Here is a 27,787-nt window from a genome sequence, read left to right as displayed (position 1 = left end):
TATTGATGGTGAGTATTTTTTGGCCATTTGTATATCTTCTTTTGAGAATTGTCTATTCTTGTTCTTAGCCTACTTTTTGATAGGATTATTTATTTTTTTCTTGTTAATTTGTTTGAGTTTGTTAGAGATTCTAGATATTAGTCCTTTCTCAGATGTATAGATTATGAAGATTTTCTCCCACTCTTTGGGTTGTCTGTTTGCTCTGCTGACTGTTCCTTTTGCCATGTGAAAGCATTTTAGTTTAATAAAGTCCTAACTATTTATCTTTGTTTTTATTGAATTTTGTTGGGTTCTTGGACATGAAATCCTTGCCTAAGCCAAAGACTAGAAGGTTTTTTGCTGGTGTTATCTTCTAGAATTTTTATAGTTTCAGGTTATAGATTTAAGTCCTTGATCTGTCTTGAGGTGAATTTTGTATAAGATGAGAGATGAGGATCCAGTTTTATTCTCCTTCATGTGGCTTTCAAATTATCCAAGCAGCATTTGTTGAATAGGGTGTCCTTTCCCCACTTTATGTTTTTGTTTCTTTGTCGAAGATCAGTGGCTGTAAGTATTTGGGTTTATTTCTGGGTTAACTCTTCTGTTCCATTGGTCTATGTACCTAGTTTTATACCAATACCATGCTGATTTGGTGACTCTGGCCTTATAGTATAGTTTGAAGTCAGGTCAAATGATGCCTCCAGATTTGTTCCTTTAGCTTAGTCTTGCTGTGGCTATGCAGGCTCTTTTTTGGTTCCATATGAATTTAAGGATTGTTTTTTCCTAGTTCTGTGAAGAATGGTGGTGGCATTTTGAAGTGACTAGCAGTGAATTTATAGATTGCTTTTGGCACTATGGTCACTTTCACAATATTGATTCTACTCATCTATGAGCATGGGGATGTGTTTCCATTTTTTCGTGTCACCTACAATTTCTTTCAGCAGTGTTTTGTAGTTTTCTTTGTAGAGGTCTTTTACCTCCTTGGTTAGATATGTTCCTAAGTTTTTTTGTTTGTTTGTTTGTCTTTTTGTTTGTTTGTTTGTTTTTGTTTTTTGTTTTTGTTTTTGTTTTTAGCTATTGTAAAAGGAGTTGAGTTCTTGATTTGATTCTCAGCTTGGTTGCTTTTGGTGTGTAGGAGAGCTACTGATTTGTGTACATTAATTTTGTATCCTGAAACATTGCTGAATTATTTGAGCAGTTCTAGGAGCTTTTCTGAGGAGTCTTTAGGGTTTTCTAGGTATAAAATCATATCATCAGCAAACAGTGACAGTTTGACTTCCTCTTTACCAATTTAGATGCCCTTTATTTCTTTCTCTTGTCTGATTGCTCTGGCTAGGACTTCCAGTACTATGCTGAATAGAAGTGGTGAGAGTGGGCATCCTTGTCTTCTTCTGGTTCTTAGAGGAAACACTTTCAACTTTTCCTCATTCAGTTTTACATTGGCTGTGGGTTTGCCATTGATAGCTTTTATTTGATTGAGGTATCTCCCTTGTATGCCAGTTTTGTTGAGAGGTTAATCATAAAGGGATGCTGGATTTTGTTGATTACTTTCTCTGCATCTGTTGAGATAATCATGTGATTTTTGTTTTTAATTCTGTTTATGTGGCATATCACATTTATTGACTTGCATATGTTAAACCATCCCTGTATCCCTTGTATGAAACCCGCTTGATTATGGTAGATTATCTTTTTGATATTTGGTTGAATTTAGTAAGCTAGTATTTTATTAATGATTTTTGCATCTGTGTTAATCAGGGATATTGGTCTGTAGTTTTCTTTTCGGTTATGCCCTTTCCTGGTTTTGGTATTATGGTGATACTGGCTTCATAGAATGATTTAGAAAGGATTCCCTCTATATCTTGTGGAATAGTGTCAATAGAATTGGTACCAATTCTTTGAATGTCTAGTAAATTCAACAGTGAATCTCTCTGGTCCTGGACTTTGTTTTTGTTGCTAACTTTTATTTTAATTACCATTTCAATCTTGCTACTTGTTATTGATCTATTCAGGGTATCTAATTCTTCCTGATTTAAGCTAGGAAGGTTGTATCTTTCCAGGAATTTACCCATCTCCTCTAGGTTTTCTAGTTTATGTGCATAAAGGTGTTCATAGTAGCCTTGAATGATCTCTTGAATTTCTGTGGTGTCAGTAGTAATATCTCCCATTTTGTTTCTAATTGAGCTTATTTGGATTTTTGTCCTTTTTCTCTTGGTTAATCTTGCTAATGGTCTATCCATTTTATTTATCTTTTCAAAGAACCAGCTTTTTGTTTCATTTATCTTTTTTATGTTTTTTTTTTTTTTCCTTTATTTCAGCTTCATTTAATGCAGACACTAAGTCTTAAGTTCCAGAATAATCCCCCATTTACTCCATGTTTCACATCCTGGGCACACTGATGTGAGGCGTGGGCTTTCAAAGCATTGGGCAGCCTTGCCACCATGGCTTAATTAGATGCAGCCCATATATCTGCTCTTACTTGTTGGAGTCCGCTGCCTGTAGCTATTCCCGGTTTTTCCAGGTTTAGTTGGTATACTCCTGTTGGATCTATAACTCTGGGGCTTCTGCAGCAGCTATATTCCCACAGACCCACCAGGAACTACCCTAGTAGATGCTTTCTGTGGAAGCTCTCATCAGTGAAAGATATTTGTTTGGAACCCAGGCCTTCTAATACATCCTTTAAAATCTAGGTGGAAGCTGCCAAGCCTCTGCTGCTCATACATTCTGAGCACCTAGAGATTTATCAACACATGGAAGCTTCCAAGGCTTATAGCTTGCACCCTTTGGAGTGGCAGCTTAAGCAGTACCTGGGACCCTTTGAGTCAAGCCTGGAGTCAGAAAAGCTGGGATGTGGGAAGCATCCCAAGGCAGTGCAGGGGCAGGGTAGTGGTGTTCCAGGCCTGTCCTCCAAGGTATCTGGGGCTGTGATGAGAGAGGCAGCCTTGAAGATTTTTGGAATGCCTTGGGGCCTTTTTCCAATTGTTTTTACTATCAGCACCTGGCTCCCTTTTAGTCACATTAAAAATCTTGGGTTTCTCTCTTGAAAATGCTCTTCCCTTTTCTACCACACGACCATGCTACAACTTTTCCAAAGTTGTATTTCTTTTCTCTATTTCTTTTTAAATTATAAATTCCACTTTTATATCATTCATTTCCTGCCATATCTGAACATAAGCTGTTAAGTGTAGTCATGCCACTTCTTGAATGCTTTGCTTGTTAGAAATTTATTCTACGGGACACTCTAGGTCATCACTCTTAAGTTCATCCTTTCACAGAGCCTTAAGGCATGAACATAATGCAACCAAATTATTTGCTATGGCATAACTAGAGTGACCTTTGCTCCATTTCAATTCAAATTTCAACATGAGATTTGGAGGGGACAAACTTTCAAATTATAGTGTAAGCTGATAAGTGGTGACTTTCTGAGCAACACAATCTTTCTAACAACCTTGTCCTTGGTTCCTTGATTTCCTCACCTCTAGTCATCTTTGTCTTCATATTACCTCAGCCATCAACTGCTATCTTCACATCTTTTATTTCAGGCAACTTTCTTTCAAACTGTGACTTCCTAACCTTCTAACTCATCTCCTCAGGAAAAATTCTGTTATTAATAAAATGTTACCAAATACTTGATATTATAAATAAATAATAAATTACTTATGTATTGAGTAGTTACTATGTGTCAGACATTGAATTCAGCGCTGTACATAAATATTAATTTATGTAACGCTTTTAAGGCAATAAAACAGTAACTATCTTTATCCTGTTAACTATTTTATTCCATTATTTCATATCACAGAAGTGTTAAATTAACTTTTCCAGCACATGCGCATAAGAAGCAGTCTCAATTCAAACCAAGGCAATCTGATTCCAGTACCTGTTCTCAACCACTACAGATAGTATCTTTCCATTTCTACATTTGACAAATTTAGATGACCCCCTACAAATATAGATTCTACTTCTTTTTCAAAGCAATTATCTACCCATGTCCTCTTTATTTCCTAATCCTACTGATATTACGTGGGTCATCATCATAATCATTCCTCTGAAAATCCCCTTAACTAGTGCTCCCTTTCCTCTCTCCACAATATTAATCTTGCATAGCCCCAATCCAAAGGAAGTCCCGCTAACCTCCTAATTTCTGCACTTGCATTTGAATATCTTCATGTTTCCAGAGAAAGATAAACATCATCATTAGGTAATCTCACATTAAATTTAGGACCTCAAATCACAACTGACACACTACACTCCCTGACAGTTCAAAAATATTATTCTAGTACTTTTACTTTCCCACTATCAAAACAATTATTTAAGGTGAAATACTGTCATATTTTGTCAATTTTAGGGCTTAAATTTTTGAAAAATACCTGAAATTTTGCAGTTGCAATCAGCCATATGGTAAATTATGTCGTTCTGTTTCTATACCTGAACCAAAAAATTATTGCTATTAAAATTTGCAAAATGGACTTCAGTATCTTGGAATAAAAGACTATAATCAATAGTAAATCTTTTTTTAACTTCTATAAATCAAACAGTTGTGGAACAGGGTGAGACAAGTGATGAATCAGAGATTATTAACAACTTTCCCAAAATACTAGACAAAAGTAGGCTAACTCGACAAAACATCAAAGTCAATTTAAGAGTGTAGGTTTTAGCTATTCTACTGTTGTACTGTTGTTTGTTTAATTGGTTTTACTTTTGTTCATTTTTTCAATGCTATGTCACCAACACTGTAGACTGCACAGATGACAATATTGTGAGGAAAAAAACACAAATATTAACAATAATGGGTTAGAAGTGATTTAGAATAGAGAGATTCTGAATGCAAAGTTTTAAGAATATCTTAACCTATTTATCTTATTTAATTCTAAAAAGTTTTACTGGAGCAATATATGATTAAAATATATGTCTAAATCTAAAATAAACTTTTGATACATATACAATAAAATATAAAAAGTTATATCACAATTTAATTAGCAGTACTTTTCTGTTCTGTGGTACTATAAATGATGATGTATCCTGCATGTGAACTTTAGAGAGGCAAAAGCTTCAGTAATGAATAAATTCTCATATCTTTCAATAAATTGTTATTGCACAACAAGTATGTGGTAGAAAAACTAATGGCCTCTGATTATGGCTATATCCTAATCTCTTGAATCTGTGAATATATTACCTCACATAGCAAAAGAAACTTTGCAGATATGGTTAAGTTAGGGCATTTGAGATGGCAAGAAATTTATTGTGGATTATTTGGTTATTCCCAGATGTTAAACTGCTGACTTTGAAGATAGAGGAAGAGTCTGGGAAGGATGGAATGCAGGAAGCCTCTAGAAACTAGAAAAAGACAAATAAATAGATTGTTCCCTACAACTGCTGGAATGAATGCAGCCCTGCCCACACCTTGATTTTAGGACTTTTGATCTCCCAAACTGTAAGAAAGTAGATTTGTACTGTCTTAATTCACTAAATTAGTGGCAGTTTGTTATAGCAGCAATAGGAAACTCATACAAAATGTATGTGATCTAAGATAGTTACCAAACTAGTTTAGATGTAGAGGTTTTTTTCACAGTGCCTCATGATATAATGTTTTGAAGAATGACCTCTGGAAAATGCTGTTTTTGCACGTCCCAAATGAAGCAAGGCTAGTGGTTAAGAGCCAGATCAGCTGGCTTCAAAACCTGGCCCTGCCACTTCCTAGCCAATTTCTAACTTACACACTTAGCCTCTCCAGGATGCTTTGGATTCTTGTCTGTAAAATAAGAATGATGATAGTACCTACCTCAACGAATTGTTACAGGATTGAAATATGTATTAAGAGCCTAGAATAATACTTGCTACCTTGTAAAGAGTATGGAAGTGTTTGTTTACCAAAAAATAATGACACCAAGAGAAGTTAAGAGATTAGGTGAAAAGTAAATTACATCTAGCTTTACTCTTAATATTAGATTAGTATATAAGTCAAAGATGGGTTTTGAGAGAATAATAGACTCAGATAGTGGGAGAGTTTTCCATGTAAGCAGTTACATAGTAGATAAAGGAAACAAAAAATGATTTTTAAGACCTTAATCTGAACAAAATTATATACTGACTTTATCAAATTCCCATTGCCCACAGCCCCTAAAAGCAAACTCTCGTTTTAAGAAACCGCTCTTCCTTTGCCTACTGACATTATCAGTTTAAATGTAAACTTAATGTAACTACCTTTTCCCCTGGTCATTTCAATTAATTAGAAATTGCTCTCCGCCAGTCAAAATATCATCACTTTATCTGCTCTGTTATGTTTTCATAATAAGTCATTTTCATATAATGGCAACATATTCATTCAAATTCAATACATATTTAAAAGTTTAATGGACATCAAGCATACAGCTACATACTTGAGATAAAAAATGAATATGTCTGGTCTTTGGCCTCTTTTAGAGATTAAACTAGATTACAAAGTCTTTAGTAAAAAAATAATTAAGAAATATTTGTATTAAATTAACAAATGACTCTAAAAATTAAAAAATATTTTATTTATTAAATATCAGGGACTTAAATCTAGAAAAACTACTCTAAAATAATGATACACTGACTTTAATATATATAGGCTAATTTCTCTTCTCTTTAAATATAAATATGTGTTTATATCTTAAATATATATGTATATCATGAATATGCCTTAAGTAGACACACAAACATTTATATACACACAACACATATATAAATAGCTCTACTAACTTGATAACTCATTTTCAACAAAAATTATGGCTTTAAAAAATAGTATCTACTAGATAGTAGAATTCGAATGCTTTAATATTTCTATTGGAATTGAGATAACTATTTCTAAACCTACAAATAAACTCTACTTGTTTGATTTGAGAATTGCTGGTTACAAAAGAGCAGAAAAAAATCAATAGTTATTTAGTAAGAGGTAAAACACACACACACACACACACATATACACAATTCTGCTGTAAAAATTGAATTTGATGGCAAAGATCAGATTCTTCCCAAATTCTAAAAATAGAACATATACCTACCAGAAAGCCAAGCATTATATCAACCTGATCTATGAAGGTTATAGTTATGAAGGCAACTATAAAATAAGTACACACTGTTTCCACTTTTTCTTTTAAAAGAAGTTATATCTAGCCACAGAGTATGTTCAGCTATAATGGAATACATGGGTAGTCCAGTGTTAGGTCACTGGACAATGGCTATTTACTATCTTCTAGCTATATTTATCCATTCATTACATATTTTACTTCTCAACTCAACATATTTTACTTCTCAGCTTCTCATATGCCAAACACTTTGATAGGCATTAGGACAGTAAATATGAATAAAATGTGCTCCTACTATGAAGGAGCCCACATGCCAACGAGTAAGATAAAGCAATGATAAAGTGTTACAGGCAGAAATTTGTGCTGAAATTGTAGAAACCCAAGGAATAAGAAACCCAGTGGCAAATAGATATACTAGGGGTCAGAAGCACCATGTTAGACAGGTCTTTAAGGATATAACAATTTTATAAATTTACTAAAGTTACCCCTTACTTCCCCCTAGCTTAATGGATGAGACTATGCCTTCCTGTTCATAGGTAATTGGGTGAAAAAGAATATCTGATTCAAGATAGGAAGATTATCTTCTCTCTGCTATTTCTCAATAAGTTAAACTGAGAGATATGAAAGCAATGTTAGCAGCTGAATCAACTAAATAGTGAAGGATGGGAATAAATTTTGAGGAAAACTTGTCCCTGAAATCCACTATTCGTTGCCCTTTTCAAAGTTTTCCTTGTCAATCACGTCAGATTTTTCCTTTATTCCATGAGATCTAAACTCAGAAAATTAACTTTCTTTACTGGAGGGTTTTGATTCTTGCAATGAAATAGAAGGGAAATGGTAATTCAAGCAGCAAGAATTACATATTCTAAAATATAGAGGAGATGAATGAGAAAGAAAAATAAAAGTAAAATTCAAATATTTTAAAATGCAAAATAAGATGTTTTCAGGTATACAGTTGGTTCTAAGACACTTCTCTCTTCCAAACACAAGAATATCCAGGGTCTTGAATTTATTTCCCATTTCCTAGCCTTAAGGGTTCTACAAAATGTGACTATAAAACATGAAAAAATATGAATACATATTTCTCATGAGAGAAGTATATTTCTCCATGATCCCAGCTGCAGAATTTGGATTTTTAATTTGGGTGACCATAGAACGATCATACCAAATTTTTTATTCATAACGTTATGTATACTGGGTGTTTAACATATTTTTCAAAATGTCTCTTATAAAATTAATCTTTAATAACCAAGTCCAGTATATGAAACTTCAGACAGAAAATAGTATAAAGGGTGAAAGGCAAAAATGATAATACAACAGTACCTTGAGTTAGAGAATTACATGAATAAGGTGTTCCACAAGGCATTATTCTAGATTCAGTCATTATTTACAATCACCATTAATAAATTGTGAATAATCTGGTAGTAAAAACATTATATCTATGTAAATATATGCATTATATATTACATCTATAGATTTTAAAACATTATATAATATATATACATTTGTGTGTGTGTATATGTAAGTATATATACTTATATGTAAGTGTGTGTGTGTGTGTGTATATATATGAAAAATATGTAAAACACAATTCCCAGCATTATGGAGTAAATATGAAACAAAATATTTCTGCAATGTAAAGCCAGCTCTACAGTTCCATTTTTTTCTCTTTTTCTCTCTCACTTTCTTGCTCTTCCTTTTCTTTTTTACTTTACTTCTTGGGAAATAAATGCTGTTGAGCTATTCAGCATATCTTTTAAGTACCAATAGTAAATTCAATACTCTGAATTTAAAAAACTTGTGTTTTCTTTATTGATCATATTTATTTTTCATAATACAAACATGTAATAAAACTATTGTCAATATTTCCTAAACATTTTTACAATTTTTGATGGTCATGATACTCAAATTAATTTTTAAAAGATTATTTATTGAAAGTGGGCTTATTAAGTGAAAAGAGAAACAGGAAGTAATCCAGGGTATAGCTATGAGTATAGTTGTAAAGAAAAAGGGTGGGTGGAGACGGGAAAAGCAATGCTAATTTTATGATTTTTTTTTTTTTTTTTTTTTTTTTTTTGAGCCGGTGGCTCGCTCCTGCCTCAGCCTCCTGAGTAGCTAGGACTACAGGCGCCCGCCACCACGCCCGGCTAATTTTTTGTATTCTTAGTAGAGACAGGGTTTCACCGTGTTAGCCAGGATGGTATGGATCTCCTGACCTCGTGATCCGCCCGTCTCAGCCTCCCAGAGTGTTGGGATTACAGGTGTGAGCCGCCGCGCCTGGCTAATTTTGTGATTTTTAAAAATCTGTCTTTATAAGCCATAATAATAGAAGTAAAAAAAAATAAATTTGTTTATTCAAAAGTCTGTTGAGCACTCACAGTTATGAAAATTAGTAGGAGGGATATAATAACAAATTATAACGTGGCAATCTTTTCTATTATACTTTAAGTTCTAGGGTACATGTTCACAACACGCAGGTTTGTTACATAGGTATACAAGTGCCATGTTGGTTTGCTGCACCCATCAACTCTTCATTTTCATTAGTATTTCTCCTAATGCTATCCCTCCCCCAGGCCCCCACACCCTGACAGGTCCTGGTGTGTGATGTTGTTCCCCACCCTGTATCCATGTGTCCTCATTGTTCAACCCCCACTGATGAGTGAGAACATGTGGTGTCTAGTTTTCTGTCCTTGTGATAGCTTGATTAGAATAATGGTTTCCAGCTTCATCCATGTCCCTGCAAAGGACATGAATTCATCATTTTTTATGGTTGCATAGTATTCCATGGTGTATATGTGAATGTGGCAATTTTTAAAAACGTACTATTTAGTAGAGGGAAATATCAGGCATGCTGAGTCTTTTATTAGCTACTTTTAATACAAAGTTAAAAATTATGAGTCATACTAGCTTAAGGACAGACATACAGGCCAACGAAACAGAATACAGAGGCTGATAATAAACCCAGGTATATATAGTCAAATGATCTATGACAAGAGTGTCAAGATTATACAATGGAGAAGGTGCAAAAACTACACAATGGGAAAGTACAGTCTCTACAATAAATGGTTTTGGGAAAGCTGGATATCTACATGCAAAATAATGAAATTGGACGGTATCTAGCACATGCACAATGAGGAACTCAAAATGAATTAGAATCAAATGTAAGACCTGAAATTATAAAACTCCTAGAAAACAAACATGAAAAAGAGCTTCATCATATTAACCTTGGCAAGAATTTCTTAGATATGACACTAAAAGCAAGGAAAGCAAAAGCAAAAATAGACAAGTGGGACTATATCAAATTAAAAAGGTTCTACATAGCATGAGAAATAAACAATATCGTGAAAAGGCAACCTATAGAATGGAAGAAAATTACAAGCTATATATCTATTAAAGAATTAATATCTAATATATAAGGAACTCCCATAACTCAGTAGCCAAAAAAGATCTGATTTTTAAAAATGAGCAAAGGACTTGAATAGACATTTCCCTAAAGAAGACATAGACATGGTTAACAGCCATATGAAAAGATGATCAACATTACTAATCATCAGAGAAAAATAAATCAAAATCACAATGAAATACTTCACACCTGTAAGGATGGTCATTATCCAAAAAACAGAAAATAACAAGGGTCAGCAAGGATGTGGAGAAAAGAAAACAATTGTATACCATTGGTGGGAATAGAAAATGCATCAGCCACTGTGGAAGAGAGTATAAAGTTTCCTCAGTAAACTAAAGATAGAACTATCATTTGATCCAGCAATCCCATATCTAAGTATTTATCCAGAGAAATTAAAATCAGAATCTGGAAGAGATATTTGTACTCCTGTGTTCACTGAAGCAATTTTCACAATAGCCAAAGATAGAAACAATATAAATGTCCATTGGCAGATGAATGAGTAAAGGAAATATGGGATATACATTCAATGGAATATTACTTAGCCTTAAAAATGAAGGAAATCCTGTTATATGCTACAATGTGGATGAACCTCGAGGACATCATGCTAAGTGAAATAACAGTCACAGGAAGACAAATACTGTACAATTCCACTTATGTAAGGTATCTAAAGTAGTCAAACTCAAAGAAGCAGAAAGTAGAATGATGGCTGCCAGAATTTGAAAGGAGAAGGAAATAGGGAGTTGCTACTCAAATGAATATAGAATACCAGTCATGAAAGGTAAAAAAGTTCTAGAGTTGTGCTTTAAAACAATGTGAATATACTTAACAATATGGTACTTCACATTTAAAATTTTGTTGAGGATAAACTTTTGTCCTCAACAAAATTTCATGTGGTTTCATGTTGTGTTTTTTTACCACTACACACATACATATGTGTATATGTGTATATATGCACACACACACTATATATGTACTATATACACAATGTATGTATACTGCATATATAGTATATATAAAGATATATATATACACACACATAAAGTGAAATGACAGAGAAGTAATATCAGAACTCAGAAAAAGGAAAGATTACTATGCGTCAAGGTTATCAGAGAAAGCTTCAAGAAAGAGACTGAATAAGTCACAGGCCTTAAAAGATACATGAAATATGAACATTTAGAGATTATTTGCAGTACTCTTTCAGGCTAATGAAATAGCATGAACAATAGCATAGAGGAAGGAATCTTAGAGCACTCAGGAAATAGTAGTTCATATGAACCTGAGTGAGGTATATAAAAGGAGAAATAGAAAGTAGGAATCGAATGACCAGGCTACGGTTAAAGAATGCCAACCAGGTGCGGTGGCTCACACCTGTAATCCCAGCACTTTGGGAGGCTGAGGCAGGCTGATCACCTGAGGTCAGGAGTTCGAGACCAGCCTGGCTAACATGATGAAACCCTATCTCTACTAAAAATACAAAAATTAGCTGGGTGTGTTGGCATGCTTGTGTAATCCCAGCTACCCAGGAGGCTGAGGCAGGAGAATCGCTGGAACCCGGAAGACAGAGGCTGCAGTGGGCAAAGATTGTGCTACTGCACTCTAGCCTGGGTGACAGAGGAAGACTTCATCTCAAAAAAATAAAAATAATTTAAAAAAAGAATGCCTTGGAAGGTAAACTAAGCAGTACAGATTTTATGTTTCTACATAATACGAAGAATTGAACTTTTGAGGACTTCAATGAATATAAAATGACAAGAATACAATTTAAAACTCGCAGGATAGTATATTTGAAGTTCACAGGCACATTGTCAATAGCTGGCTTATATAAAGCACAAAAATTACATCTATTCACATTTTTAATTTTTCTTACCTTTATAGATTCATTAAAAATAGTAATTACACAGTACTTACGGGTGTGATAAACATTAGAAAAATATGAAGGAGTATAAAATATTGCTTTTCCTTAAAAAATCTCTTTAGTTAAAACAAATCTAAATTATGCAAAGCAATTAGAATATAACCAAGTAATTCATATACTGGTCAAATTAATATGTAGCTTCAACGAAGGGAAAAATTGGGGAGGGCTGGCTTAATCAAGAAAGGTTAGTCAGAGTCAGTGTAGATTAGTGTTTAAGAAAACAGGCTCTGGAATTAGAATGAATTATGTTTAAATCCCTGCTGTGTAATTAAATGTGTGATCTTGGGTAAGTAACTTAACTGCTTGGGATGTTTCTTACTCTATATAATTGGGAGGATTCTATGAAAATTTATGCAGACATAGAATTATACTGCACAGCAGAAACTTAACATAGAATAGTTCTTCTCTCTTCTCTCTTACTATGCCTAAGGATGAATCAGAAAAATCAGAGAAAATATCAGAATATATACTATATATTTTTGGCTAAAAATAATACATGTACTTTTGTGAATTTTTGAAAAGAAGACAAAAAAGGAGATAATGGAAAAAATCATCTGTAATTCTATTCCATGAAATAAATATACTTAAGATTTTATTTCTTCTTTTCTCAGAGGAAGAGAGAGAGAGACAGAGCACTCCTACCTTATCCTTTGATAATATGAGTCTTCTTTTTCAAGATATCAACCATTTTAGGATTGCATTATCTTTAATGACTGACCAGTTGTCCATAATAAAGATTGGACCTGCATTTATTTATCAAGTATTTACTGCACATTTCCTATGTGTTGGTTACTGTTCTAGTACTGAAAGCAGAGCAGTTGACAAAGACAAAATCCTTGATTAATGGTTTTCAACTATTTGAAATCATGATTTCTTCTAATGTTTCACTATCACAAACCACATATCAACAAATGTCTTTGTATATAATTTTGCAAATATCTCTGTTTATTTCCTGTTTTCTCAGAAATAGTTCTTGTAAGGTCCTCTGAGTTGGCTGCACCATGGTCAAGCCATGGTGACATTACCCTGACCTTATGCCAATATACTTTGTAATATTACCCATCCTTGTGAATGTAGTTTGTAACATTCCTCCATGCCCTTGTGACAATACACCCTCCCTGCTCCTGCAAATGTACTTTGTAACATTCCTCTCTGCCCTAGTGACAATACACCCTCCTTACCCTTGTGAATGAACTTTGTAACATCCATCCCCTGCCCCCAAAAAATTGCTCCTAACTCCACCGCCTATCCCAAACCTGTAAGAACCAATGATAATCCCACCACCCTTCGCTGACTTCTTTCTCGGACTCAGCCCACTTGCACCCAAGTGAATAGACAGCCGTGTTGCTCACACTAAACCTGCTCAGGTGGTCTCTTATACGGATACACTTAACAGTTCTGGAAATAGAAATAAAGATATAAATTTAGGAAAGACTCATAAAACATATAACAAATATGAGTTCTAGATGAGCTGAGCCAATTTTACTTTTGTGGACAATACAGGCATACCTCAGAGACATTATGGGTTTGATTTCAGACCACTAAATAAAGTGAATATCTCAGTAAAGCAAACCATACAGTTTTTTTTCTTTCCTAATGCATATATAAAAGTTACATTTACACTATACTGTAGTATATTAAGTGCGCAATAGAATGATGTCTAAAAAGATGTAGTCTATTAAGTGTGCAATAGGATGATGTCTGAATTTAAAAATACTTCGTTGCTTTAAAATGCTAATGACTATCTGAGCCTTCAGTGAGTCACAATCTTTTTGCTGATGCAGGGTCTTGCCTTGATATTGATGGCTGCTGACTGATGAGCATTGTTGTGGCTGACAGTTAGCTGTGGCAATTTCTTAAAAACAGACAACAATATAGTGTACTGGATCAATTGATTGTCTTTTCATGAATGATTTCTCTATAGCATGCAATGTTGATGGCATTTTCCTGGCAGTAGAACTTCTTTTCAAATTGGAGTCAGTTCTCTCAAACCCTACTGCTATTTTATCAAGTAAGTTTATGTAATATTATAAACCCTTTGTTGTCATTTCAACAATGTTCATAACATCTTCACCAAAAGTAGACTCAATCTCAAGAAACCACTTTCTCTGTTAGCCATAAGAAGCGACACTTCATCCTTTCAAGTTTTTTTATGCAATAGCTGAAAATTAGTTGTATCTTCAGGCCCCACTTATAATTCCAGCTATCTTTCTATTTCTACCACATCTGCAGTTATTATTTTTTTATATATACTTTAAGTTCTAGGGTACATGTGCATAATGTGCAGGTTTGTTACATATGTATACTTGTGCCATGTTGGTGTGCTGCACCCATCAACTCGTCAGCACCCATCAATTCATCATTTATATCAGGTATAACTCCCCAATGCAATCCCTCCCCCCTCCTCCCTCCCCATGATAGGCCCCAGTGTGTGATGTTCCCCTTCCCGAGTCCAAGTGATCTCATTGTTCAGTTCCCACCTATGAGTGAGAACATGCGGTGTTTGGTTTTCTCTTCTTGTGATAGTTTGCTAAGAATGATGGTTTCCAGCTGCATCCATGTCCCTACAAAGGATGCAAACTCATCCTTTTTTATGGCTGCATAGTATTCCATGGTGTATCTGTGCCACATTTTCTTAATCCGGTCTGTCACAGATGGGCATTTGGGTTGATTCCAAGTCTTTGCTATTGTGAATAGTGCCGCAATAAACATACGTGTGCATGTGTCTTTGTAGTAGAATAATTTATAATCCTTTGGGTATATACCCAGTAGTGGGATGGCTGGGTCATATGGTACATCTAGTTCTAGATCCTTGAGGAATCGCCATACTGTTTTCCACAATGGTTGAACTAGTTTACAATCCCACCAACAGTGTAAAAGTGTTCCTATTTCTCCACATCCTCTCCAACATCTGTTGTTTCCTGACTTTTTAATGATTGCTGTTCTAACTGGTGTGAGATGGTATCTCATTGTGGTTTTGATTTGCATTATCTGCAGTTATTTCATCCACTGAAGTTTCAAACCTCTCAAAGTCATTCATTAGGGTCGGAATCAACTTCTTCTAAACTCCTGTTAATATTGATATTTTGACCTGCCATGAATCATGAATGTTCTTAATGGCATCTAAAATGATCAGTCTTTTCAGAATATTTTCAATTTACTTTGCTCCGATTAATCAGAGGAATCACCCATCTATGGCAGCTAAATATATCTCTTAGTAAAACTTGAAATTTTTCATTACTCTTTGGTCCATGGGTTGCACAATGGGTATTGTGTTAGCAGACATAAAAACATTAATCTCCTCATACATCTTCATCAGAGCTCTTGGATGACCTGGTGCATTGCCCTTAAGCAGTAATATTTTGAGCAGTAGGTTTCAACAGAAGTCTTAAAATATTCAGTAAAACATGCTGTAAACAGATGTGTTGTCATTCAGGCTTTAATGTTTTATCTGAACCTATAGAAAGAGTAGATAATGCTTAAGGGCCTTAGGATTTTCAGAATGGTAAATGAGCATTGGCTTCAACTTAAAGTCACCAGCCACATAGGTCCCAGCAGAAGTCAGCCTGTCCTTTGAAGCTTTGAAGCCAAGCAATGACTATTCCTTTCTAGTTATGAAAGTCATACATGGTGTCTTCTTCCAATATAATGCTGTTTTGTCTACATTGAAAATCTGTTGGTTAGTGTAGCCATTTTCATCAACCATATTAACCAGATCTTCTCGATAGCTTACTGCCACTCCACATCAGCTCTTGCTGCTTCACCTTGCACTGGTGACAGCTTCTTTGCTTAAGCCTCATGAATCAATCAATCTCTGCTAGCTTCAAACTATTCTTTTGCAGCTTCTTCATATCTCTCAACCTTCATGAAACTGAAGAAAGTTAAAGTCTAACTTTGAATTATACTTTGACTTCAGGGAATGTTGAGGCTGGTTTGATCTATCCAGACCACTAGAACTTTCTCCATACCAGCAATAAGGCTGTTTCACTTTTTATCATTTGTATGTTCACTGGAGTAGCATTTTAAATTTCCTTCAAGAACTTTTCCTTTGCATTCACAACTTGGCCAACCATTTGACACAAGAGGGCTAGATTTCAGCCTATTTCTGCTTTGGACACTGTCTTCTTCACTTAGCTTAATCATTTCTAAGTTATGATTTAAAGTGAGACATGTTCAACTCTTCCTTTTACTTGAAGACTTAGAGGCCACTGTGAGGTTATTAACTGGCCTGATTTTAATATTGTTGTGTCTCAGGGAATAGAGGCCTGAGGAGAGGGAGAGAAATGAGAAACGGCTGGTTGATAGAGCAGTCAGAACATATGTAACATTTATTGATTAAGTTCCCTGTCTTATATAAGTGCAGTTTATGGTGTCCCAAAACAATTATAATAGTAGCATCAAAGATCACTAATTGCAGGTCACCATAACAGATACACTAATAATGAAAAAGGTTGAAATATTGTAAGAATTACCAAAATGTGACACAGAGACAGGTAGTGAACACATACTGTTCGAAAAACAATACCAACAGACTTGCTTAAAGCAGGGTTGTCACAAACTTTCAATCTGTAAAAAATATGTCTGCAAAGCACAATAAAATGAGGTATGTCTGTATATAAGAATACCCAATTAATCACACTTCTGCTAAAGTATTTTTCATCAGTTTAGTAATATATAGCTGTATAGATTCCATCATCATCATTATTCAACAAAAAATTCTAGACTTATAAAATTATACTAAATGTGTCAATCATGTTGTCACCTAGTCAAGCCCTGATATTTAAGGCCATTGTCAACCACCAGGTGACCCAACATTATATCCCAGAAGATATGACCTGGCATGGACATCTTATGGACAAGCTGAGCAGATCAGTGAGGTGATGTAGCATAAAAGAATTTAGTCCAAAGGTTGGTCAATTATTTAGAATCTGAAATTGAAAATATAGAGATAACTAATATTTCTATGATTGTAATTAAAGAAATATATAGAAAAGAGACTACGAGGCTATGAAAAGGTCATGTAGAAAACAAACCTATTTAGGAGATAAACCTTTTAGTTAGCAGAAGCTATTAAGTAGAAAAATAGGTACAAAAGGTATCTGTACAAAGCAAGAATTGTATATGAGAAGGAAATTAAACAGACTTGCTAAGTAAACTAGTGAAAGAATAGGAGTATCAAATGACAGCATCCAAGAGCATAGTCTTTATAGTCATTATACTGATGGCAGGGCTATATAGGGAATTCTCCTCTCTCTAGTCACTGGCCCTAGTTACCAGGTAGTGATAACTAGAGTCCCAGTCATGGACGTAATAGAATCCACAAAAGAAGCATGAGCATGTGACGGTGCTAGAAACACTGTGAAATGCAGAGATAAAGGCTATGTAGACACAGACTGACAAAAAAGGCTTAGCTTAGCCCTGGAGCAGAACTGCAGTTATGCTCTTTCCATAAAACCATTCTTTGAAGTTACCTGCACAGCCTTACTCCTTGTAACCAAAGTGAACTAAAATAATAATTCTTTGTCATTTAAAAAATATTTTATTCTACAATGTCTCATCTGAATTCCCAGAGTCCATATAAATGTTCAGAGCAATTATTACTCTTGCTTTTATCTTTATTTTGTTTTATAGGTGGGCCTGGGAGAGATGAAATAATTCATTCCATCAGGTCTTTTGATTCTAAATCATCTCCATTCAGAAAAAAATGTATTAAGAAATTATAAAGAAGCAGAAATCATACTAGTCAATGAAATGACATACATACATACAAAATACAGAGATACAATTCCTTCCATAAACAAGCTTACAATATAATAGGAGAGGCAAAAAAGGGAATCATGAGTTATGACGCAGTTAATTGCAAAGATACATGTGTGCACAAGATGTTAATTGTAGAGGAGAGAACTGGAACCCAAATTTCAGTGAATAGCAGTGAATATCCAGGACTATTCAGTGGATAGCCCAAAACAATGGGGAGGAAAGCCAAGGGAAAACAGAGCAATTAAACAGGTAAGGCTTTATGGAGGAGAGCAAGAGAATAGTATATGGCACATCGAAGGTGGTCAATCAATTTTGACTGAATAAAGGAATAAGCTAATTATGATCTTACAATTTACTATTGAAGCATGATTGGGTGTTTGAGTAGACAAAGAGGCAGAAGATTATTTTTAAAGAGATACAGAGATTATAGAATAATTGGGGAAGTTTCAGTTATTTGACATGGTTGGAGGGGTGAGAGTATGTATTGGAATTTGAATATTAAGAGGTAGTCAGGTGCCAAATTACACAGGGCTTTCTATGTCATTTTAAGACATCTGATACTTATCTTGAGGTCCCTGAGGAATAAAAAGAGTGCTTATATTATCACATTTGCATTTTAGGAATATAAGTCTGATAGCCATGTGAAGAGTAGATTAGAGAAAGATAAAAATAGAGCAGATAGATAAAAAAGAAGGGTTTCATAGAGGCTGAGGAATAAGGCTTGTGCAGTTAATATAAGTCAGGGAGAGTCAAACTGAATAGGAGGGAACAAATCACAAAGGAATTCAACAATTTACTAGCACAGGACTTAATCACCAATTGGATGTATAGAATGATAGATAAAAAGAGTGATAAATTGACTTTCAGGTCATTTTTGGCACTTTTAGGTGCCATTAGCTAAATACTAAATACAAAAATTGAGCAGATTAAAAAGAAGCAGAGGAATAAAAGGAAAACCAAGAGATAGTAGTGTCAGGGCCTGAGATAATTTAAAGAAGAAAGGAATGACCACAATGTCAAATGGCAAAGTAATGTCAAATAAAGTAAAAACCAACTTATGTGTGAGAGTTGGCAATTAGAGCGTTGGTGGCCTGTACAACAGCTGTTTCAGAGAATAGTGGAGACAGATGGCAGAGAGCAGCTGGTAGAAAGAGTGAGAATGGGAATCAAGGACAGGAAACAAAAAGCCCAAAGACTTCTTCCTTTTACCTTGTTAGTGGTATCTTACAAAAGTTAAGCATATTGGGAAAATATTAGGGAATTCAAGATTCAGCTCAGCTAACCATATAAGTATTATTTAGTTAGAATTACAGTGAAATATGCAGCACATACTTAGAATCCTTCACTAGATAAAGTGCATTACATTTTCAACATGAATCATCCCTGCTAGACGATAAATTCCAAAACGTCAGGAATTCTTCCTGTCTTCTTTCCCATTGTACTAGTACCTGGAAGTCATTAAATATGTGGTAGATAATAATTTCCTTATCTCTTTTTATTTTTCTCATGCCAGTAGAAATTCCATTCATTCATTCAGGTTTAGAGGAGGAAATACCACTCCCTCCACAAAATCTTTTTCAATATCCCCTGGGTCTCTCTCTCCCTCTCTCTCTCTTCCTCCTTCTCTCTCTCTTTGTTCTGTTATTTCAATATGATAGAATATGTTTTATATATATATATATATATATATATATATATTCATACCATCTTATAGTTACTTTTATACACATGTATATTTTTGACTTGAATATTTATTAGTTTTGTTTTATCAGAGTAGCAGAACCTGTATGGGTAATATAAGGGCTTATTTAGAGGTTTATTTACTTCAAGCCCATCTGTTATCCCTGTCTGTAGTGCTGGCCCTGAAACAAACCGGACCAGCAGTCAGGAAGGGAAGATAAATATAAATAAGGGGAAGGCATGAACAACCTGAAGTCCATGAGGACAGACTTAAGTCTACAAGGATAAACAAACCTTCATCTGTCTTTCACCAGAACCTTCCCTGATCTCATATCTCCTCCAAGCCTCTGGCCTCCAACCTCAGTGCTGCAGTTTTCCAGTTTTCCGCAGATCTATGGTGCTTCAACATGATGCCAGTAACAAATGTTTCCCAGGGTTTGAAGAAGATTAAAAAAAAAAAAAAAAGATCCAGCAAAACTTGGAGGTGAACCTGCAGATCTACAACAATGTACAAATAGTAAAATGGTGCCTGATGCTACACCAACCTGCTGAGTGTGAACATGGCTGCTGCTTCTCTTCTACTTCCCAAATCCCATACATATTTCTCTTGTAATCAACCCCAACCCAGGGTAGAGAATTCTGGAAAAGTAGCTCCAGATTAGCTAAGTGAACATACTATAAAATTACCACAGTCCTTCCTTTATTAATTTATCATCATATATATCCCTTTTCGTCATACTTAATTTCCACACAAAAACAATATCAAAATCATGTATTCACTATCCTTTGTACAACCAAAAATATGCTAACCTTCTCCCCAAAAAGGATGCAGTCATACTTTTTGAATAATATTATTTACCATCTAGGACAGTCATGTCCCTCTTTGACGTCCTGTAAGTTAAATGCTAATGTTTGAGGTTAGCTATTATTGTTACTTGCTATGTTTGATCATAGGAGAGTGGTAGAAGGAAAAAATCATTAAAATAGACACAAATATTTCCATCTCAAATCAATAAGGAAAAAAACTTGTGATTATTGTAGTACTCATTTCTGAAAACTGGATGCATAACAGCTAATATTCATAATTTCTTTCTTTCACTGCCAATGTCACATATACTTTGCCCACACCATGCACCTTGGCATGTAAAGTGACCCAAAGTTTCATTTCTCAAGGGTCAGGCCATTAGTCATTTTGTGTGTATGGAATTGTAGTTTATTCATTGACTTTAACTGCAGGAATTGAAACTACTATGAAGTTTCCCAGAAGATTTCCTGCATTCCCATACAGACTCCTCTTTAACCTACTGTGCAGTAGAAAATCAATTTCCTCATGTTAGTTAGGGTTAATCACCATTAGCCAGTACAGTAACCTTATTTGCCTGTTTATCCACATGTGTAAGAACCTGCCAAAGGTTGAGGGGATCTCAACTTGCAGTTAAATAGAACCATTCCTATGTCCCTGGTGGAATAATTTACCTCTTGGTAATGAAGACCTCTCAACCAGCAGAACCTAAAGTTAGGGAGAAAGGAGCAAAAATGTCACTATCAGATCACTAAAAGTAACAGTGAGAGAATTCACTTTCATTTCTACACCTTAATTCCTATATTTATGCATCTTGACTATGGGAAAAACACCGCTGTATATTGAAGGCTAATTTAGAGCATATACCATATTCTGATGGCCCTTACCCCAGCTTCCAAAGTGTCGCCCATACTGGAACCAAAACTGAGTCTTCAGAATGTCACTTCACATATTTATCAAAACCAGATACCTCAGGTTGATGGAAAATGTGGTAAAACCAGTGAATTCCACAACCGTAAGCCTACTGTCACACTTTATCTTATGTAAAATGGGTCACTTCGTCAGAAGAAATGTTTGGGGATTGCCATTACAGTGACTAAGTCATTGGTTAGTCCATGTTTGCTGGTTTTGAAAGAACAATTGAAGAAAGGGAGGTAAATCCATATTCAGAGTCAATGAGAAACAATTCCAGCTCTTTCCATGAGGGAAGCAATCTAATGTAACAGTCTGTCACAGTTGGCTGCTGGCCACAATGAATGGTGTCATATTGGGACCCACATATTGATCTCTGTTCTTGACAGATCAGGCATTCAGCACTACCTGTAGCTAGTCATTGGTGATGATTTCAAATCCATTTGCTGAATCCATGCATAACCTGCATTCCCATTACAGTGGACAATTTGTGAGCTCACTGGGCAAGGAAAAGAATGGCTGAAGTTAGAATGTGTCATTTTGTCCATATTATTATGAAGCTCCTTGACACGGTTAGGCTTTGTGTCCCCACCCAAATCTCATCTTGAATTATAATCCCCATTATCCCCACATGCTGAGGGAGAAACATGGTAGGAGATGATTGGAACATGGGGGCAGTGTCCACCATGCTGTTCTCGTAATAGTGAGTGAGTTGTCATGAAATCTGATGGTTTTATAAGTCTCTGACAGTTCCTCCAAACACTCTTCTTTCTTGTCTGCCACCACATAAAATGTGGCTTTGCTTCTCCTTCACCTTCCACCATGATTCTAAGTTTCCTGAGGCCTCCCTAGCCATGCAAAACTGTGAGTCAATTAAACCTCTTTCCTGACTATCCAATCTAACCAAGAGTCACTGACTAACCAATCTAACCAAGAGTCACTGACTATGAAACAGTATAAAGCTATACCTCTGGCTTTTTCTCCTTTCAGATTTGAAGTTCTGTTCACTGAGGGTATTGTTTGGAGTCATCCATAGATCAGATCCAATTTTTTTCAAAAATTTTTAAGGCAGGTACCACATCATTAAACACGGCATCCTGTATGTGGAAGCTACTCAAATATCTATTAACATGAACTTAAAATACTTCATTTTAACTAGCAATTTTGATTTCCTTTTTGGGAGGAAAAACAGACCAACTAGGGGAGACTAGTGGAACAGAAAATTCTTCCCTTTTGTGCATTTAGATTTAGAATCATTTAAATATATTGCTTATTTTCAATTACTTTAAATTTAGAGTAATAAACTTAGCAACTGCAGTTTTTTAAAAAAGAATTCTATTCTTCACTGTTAAAAAAATTTATACGTATTTATTTGTATTTCCACTGTCTTGTACTAGAAATTTTAAATTCAGTGTTGATAGAATAGAGGCTGACTTTCTCTTTTATTTCTTGGAGAAAATTTGCACAGCTTTAAAGTAAGCCGTGCTTACAAAATACATGCATTAACCTTTTGTAAAAATGTCATTATGCATACATGTTCACATAGTGCCAGTGAATATCGGATGTTACTCAAATCCACTCTACCATTCCTAATCAAGTCAAACAAACTTCTTCCGGCTTCTTTCACTCAACAATTAATTGTTTAAAAGAAACTTTCAATAAGGCTGCGGAGTAGAGCTACATTGTAAGAGTTTGAAATAGTAGTTGTCTTTATTTTTACTGAAGAAAATTCCAGAAAATGTGCTGGTCAATTCTCCCATATATTGTAGGGGTTGGCATTATCTCTACTTATGTTACTTGTTGCCTCATATTTATCTGATGGTGCAGGAACATGCGTCTATTCTGAGATTAATTAGGAGATTCCCATTTATTTCCTGTGCCTTACATTTGGGTTTTTTTTTTTTCCATATTATATTCAGAGTTCCCATACCAGTGCTTCTCAAGTTTCTCAAGGTACTCCTGGAATCAATGAATGGTGAGGTTTTGTTTTAAAATTATGACCAAGTCTGTGTTCTCATAATGACTTGTTATTAGCATATGAAATACTTGATCATTTCCTTCTTTGAACATTTCTTTCTCTTGGTTCTTTTGGTGCTCTATCTACATGACTGCTTACTTCCTCCCAGGCTCTTTGTTGAATTTTCTTAATCTCCATAACCTTTAAATGTTGTAGTCACCAAGGGTTGATTTTTCCTTCCTTATCTACTCTTATTTCTAAATGATCTCTTGCCTCATGGTTTGAAAGACCATGCTATGCTAGTTGTCAAATTTATACTGTCTCAGAACTCTATGCTAAATTTCAGACTCATATTTAATTACTAACTCCATATTTTCATTTGGATATCTGATAGATACCTTAAACTACATGTTGAAACTCAACTCCTGATTCTCCACACTCCTCCAAAACTCATTGATTCCCACTGCCTTTCAGTTTTTAAAGTGACTACTCTATCCATCTGTTTGATCTGACCAAAATCCTTGTCACCATTTATCTTTTTTCATACCCACAGCATTTATTCTTTAGCAAATCCTATCAACAACTTTTCTCCCACTTTTCCCACAACAATTCTGATTTAAATCAACACACATCTTACCTGGATTCTTATAAGATCTGGTCTTTTGTCTTACATCTTAACCTACACACAGCTTCCAGGGTTATCCTTTATAATCATATCACATCCTGTTACTCAGTCCTCAAAACCAACCAGTGGGATTAATTTTATTGTTGTCTATATTATTAGTAATATGACAAGATTCTTGGCCTTCAGGAATTTATAATGCAGCATAAAGTGGGAAATGAGAGAGAGTAAATAAATTAAAAATTACTGTTGTGGTTAAAGAAGGAAAAGAATGATTCTAGGCAGGAGGAAGAGGGAGAGAAGATGTTATAGAAAGATGATACTTACTCTAGGTCTTGACAGTGGATAATAGAAGCCTCATGAAGCATATCTAAAAGGGAAATAGTGTGTGCAGTGGAATGATCATAAGAGGAAAGATAACTTATTTGAAAAACTGAGAGATGTTTATTAGGTTTGGGTCTCTGGGCTCATAATAGAGGAGTAGCAAAGAGAAGACAAAATAAATAAGTGGATATCATAAAATCATATACTTTGTGTGTCACAAAGGTGGCTGGATTATAGCCTGAAAGTTATATAAAGCCACTGAAATATTTTAAACATGGTCATATTAGCAATCAAAAAATAATTCTGGGTAGATGGATTAGGAAATGGGAGTTAGAAAGCTACTGAAATAATGTATGTAAATTTATAAGAAATTTGCACAAGAAAATAAATGAAAAGGGGCAATACAGAGGTAAGAGATGGGAAATAGTTTAAACCAATGCAATATTAAGGTCACTTTAAAACAAGGGAAAACAGGTAAAAAAGTAGAAATATTTTGATAGCTTGTAAACTAGAAGAGGAATAAGTTGAAAATGAAATTGAATGCAAAATTTACATTCTGAACATATTGTGTTTAAGATAAATACATAGAACATAAGACTTAAGCCACTTAAGAAGGCTGTGGAACATCCCAGGGGAACATTCAATAAGAAGAGGCCATTTGGAAGAGATCTGAGCTGCAGGTAGAAATTTGGAGATCATAAGTATATGTGTTTCCATTAAAACCATACATGTAAATGACTTTATAAAATTTGGAGATCTTAAATATATAAGTCCGTAAAAGCATATTGCCCAAGGAGAGTACATAGCACAAGAAATGAATAGCACTAAGACCCAAGCTCTGCAAAACACCCACATTTAAGGGTCACATGGAGGAAGAGCACTCTGAGAAAAAGACTTGAAAACATAGATAGGGATTCAGGAGGAGAATTCTGAAGTCCTAAAGGGTAAGAAAAGAGAGTTAAAAAGTAACTAATCAACAATGTCACTCCCTGTGGAAAAACAGTAAGGTTGAAAACATATGGCAGCTGATAATTTGGTGACTAGCACAGAACTGCTTTATGCAGCCTATTTGTTAGGAATTGATCTTTGTTATATACCAATAGGAAACCAATTTTCTTTTCATTTATTCAATATACTTTTCCATGTCTGTGTAGTTTGTGGCTAATATGGTCTCTTAAAATTAAATAGAAAATTAAATAGATGCTCCAAAACAAAGCCCTTTTCTTTCGTCATTGAAAGTCCTTGTTCCCTAAAACATAGGATCACCTGAATTTGGGCCATTTCCCTTTATCAAAATAGTCATCCTGTAACTCTATAAACATATAAAATTCTCAAACATTAATTTTAATAATTCTTAATTTGATATATATTTATTATCCTTAAAACATTCTTTTATCTCTTCCATAGAAATGGTAGCACCTTTGTGTTTTACTTTGCAACCCTCATCAAAAGTGTTGGACTTCATAGAAGCCTCCATTGGCCACTGTCTGAGATGTGGCCTTTACCCCTCCTTGTTTGCAGCTTACTCATTTTATAAGTCAAATAAATAAATAAATAAATAAAAGGTATAAGATTAAAGTGAGCAAGATAAAAGAGGATAATAAAAGAAGTGAGGCTGAAAAAAGGTAGCTTCCAGAACTCCTTGAACAATAACAGGTTCTCATTCATAATAAGGGGACACTTTGCTGGAAGCCTTCTTTCAAGAATGTAGTACAGTGCATAACCTTGGACAGATAAGGTGAAGTCAAACTGCTACAGGGAACAGTTATTCTCCTCCAATCCCAGTATATAAGACTTAAACTTTTCTTACATTCTTCCAATACTCACTGGAGAAGTGACAACATCTGTTCTGAACCAACGCAAAGTTTGCATCAAAGAAATAGGAAGGGATGCAAGTTGAATAAAAAGAAGTAAACCAAGCAAGAACCATGATCATGAACAAGGTTTATATTAGCAGCATACTCAACTGCTTTCAAAAAGGTAAGAATAACGCAACAGCTTTCAATTACACCTAAACCACATTGTCCTCACACAGAACATCTGGTAATGTTCAGTTGCAAATTCCCAAAGGATTTTACACTTATTAAATTCGTATTAAAATTAATAGCAGGCCTTCAAGGCATGGCAATATTGTAACAGCCCTTTATCAGGAAAGTATTATCATCTGAAATAATAAAGCTGTCTTCAACTATAAGAAAATTAAGTCCAAATATTATATACAGGAAACTAGTTAAATTTATTCGTGAGGAATGTTATTCCTTTCCATACCGTATTGACACACTGATTATTTATTCATAATACAATGTCATGAACTTTAGAGATGAATATCTCTGTATGATGACAATAGATATTCCCACAAGTTCAAAATTCTAGTTATTCCCATTCTTATATTCCTTTATGCTATAATTAAATGGTTTTAGTGACTGGAATATCATTTTACATACTGTGTCATTGTCACAGTCTGATAAATGCCACTGTTTAAAAAGTCACCCTTTATATGGCCTAAATCTCTTCTTGAGACATATCAACACTGCCTAATTAAGAAATTTATGAATAAATTGAAGTTGTTGTTTGCCTACTTTTCTGAATAGCCTTTTGCACCTTGACTTCAACTTTGATGGCCATGCATTCTCTGCCTCTCTTTCTGTTTTTCTGTATATCTGTCTATGAGTGTGTCTCTCTCTGATTCTGTTTGTATCTCTCTGTATACATCTGTGTGGATAAATTTTATTTTTCTTCATGTGTGCTGTGTGTAGCTACTGTACTTATATCTTGCCATGAGGTGTGTGGGTATGGGTGTCTCTTTTTTTATTGGGATAAAATTGATGTGACATAAAATTCACTGCATTAATCAGTTTAAACTGTACAATTTAGTGTTTTTTTCAGTATATTCACAAGGATATGCAACCATCACTTCTAAGTCCAGAATATTTTGATCACCCTAAATAGAAAGATAGTACTCATTAAGCAGTCATTCCCCATTTCTTCCTCTCATCAGCCCCTAGCAACCACTAATCTTTCTGTCTCTATAGATTTGCCTGTTCCAGGCATTTGATATAAATGGAACCATACAGTAAGTGACCTTTTGTGCCTAGCTTCTTTCATTTAGTATAATATTTTCAAGGTTCATCCGTACTGTAGCATGTATCAGTACTTCATTCCTTTTTACTTTTAAATAAGTGCTAGTCTAGGTTCTTTGTATCTTCAAGAGTGAGCATGTGTGTGTCTCTCTGTAGATGTCTTTGTATGCATATTTCTTACTCCCTTTCTCTGCTTCTGGTAATGTATTTTTATTAGAAAAATACTGGCTGTGCTCTTCATCTCTGAGTGTATTTGTGTACCTGTGTATACAGACAGACAGACATAAGTAAACACTACAAGAGACTTAGA

Source organism: Rhinopithecus roxellana, chromosome 2 (genome assembly GCF_007565055.1).
Source record: "Rhinopithecus roxellana isolate Shanxi Qingling chromosome 2, ASM756505v1, whole genome shotgun sequence".
NCBI classification, from domain to species: Eukaryota; Metazoa; Chordata; class Mammalia; order Primates; family Cercopithecidae; genus Rhinopithecus; species Rhinopithecus roxellana.
Note: the sequence above shows the minus strand (reverse complement) of the source record.